This window comes from Polypterus senegalus, chromosome 15 (assembly GCF_016835505.1).
Source record: "Polypterus senegalus isolate Bchr_013 chromosome 15, ASM1683550v1, whole genome shotgun sequence".
In the NCBI taxonomy this organism is placed as follows: Eukaryota; Metazoa; Chordata; class Cladistia; order Polypteriformes; family Polypteridae; genus Polypterus; species Polypterus senegalus.
The window spans coordinates 10293872-10295191 of NC_053168.1; positions in this window are offsets into that span (position 1 = coordinate 10293872).

Here is a 1320-nt window from a genome sequence, read left to right on the forward strand (position 1 = left end):
TTCAGCATTTTTAGAGGAGCGTCCGTATCTTCTAAGCCAACAGCCCCTCTGCTCACAGCCCCTCTGCTCACAGCCCCTCCGTCAGGAGCAGAGAATGTCAAAGAAAGTGAGAGAGACAGAGAAAAGCAAACAATCAAAAATCAATAGGGCTGTTGGACTTTTAAATATGCAAGCACCGCGATAAAGTGGCCACATTGAAGGGATCAATGTGAAGGTAGTCTTTCAGCATTTTTTAGAGGAGCGTCCGTATCTTCTAAGCAAACAGCCCCTCTGCTCACACCCCCTCCATCAGGAGCAGAGAATGTCAAAGAAAGTGAGAGAGACAGAGAAAAGCAAACAATCAAAAATCAATACGGGCTGTTGGGCTTTTAAGTATGCAAGCACCGCGATAAAGCGGCCGCATTGAAGGGATCAATGTGAAGGTAGTCTTTCAGCATTTTTTAGAGGAGCGTCCGTATCTTCTAAGCAAACAGTCCCTCTGCTCACAGCCCCTCTGCTCACAGCCCCTCTGCTCACACCCCCTCCGTCAGGAGCAGAGAATGTCAGAGAGAGTGAGAGAGACAGAGAAAAGCAAACAATCAAAAATCAATATGGGCCGTTGGAGCTTTGAAGTGTGCAAAGCACAGCATGGGAAGCATATCGTATATCATTGAGGAGTTTTATTTAATACGTAATACTTGCTCTGATTGGGTAGCTTCTCAGCCATCCGCCAATAGCATCCCTTGTATGCAATCAACTGGGCAAACAAACTGAGGAAGCATGTACCATAAATTAAAAGACCCATTATCCGCAGAAATCCACGAACCAGCGAAAAATCCGTGATATATATTTAGATATGCTTACATTTAAAATCCACGATGGAGTGAAGCCGCGAAAGTCGAAGCGCATGTACAGGAAAATACTGTAGGAAACTCGTTGTAAATTTACAGCAGTCCTTTACAGTGTGGAGTTCCCTGTGTTTATGTACACACTAGGACAAGTAACAACATTGGTAAATCTTTAAGTGAGACATCTGATATTTACGCTTGCGCTGTAAATATGGTGCCAGCCATCAGGTGTGCTACCCAACATGTGACGTGTGCTGGTTTTGTGCTGACGTGTGCTTTGCAAACGCTAGAGTCTGTTGAGAGCTGTTGGTTTTTTCTGTGGTGTGAGATTTAAATAAAAAAAAAAATACATTTGTGACAGGTGTCTGGTCACCAAACAGGTAATCTAACCTAGACACTGTTAAAATATCCGACTACGCCACCCAGTTTTATTAAGAGACTGGGAACTCCAGAAATTTACCAATGATAGCACACAGGTTTCTTTAAATTGGGC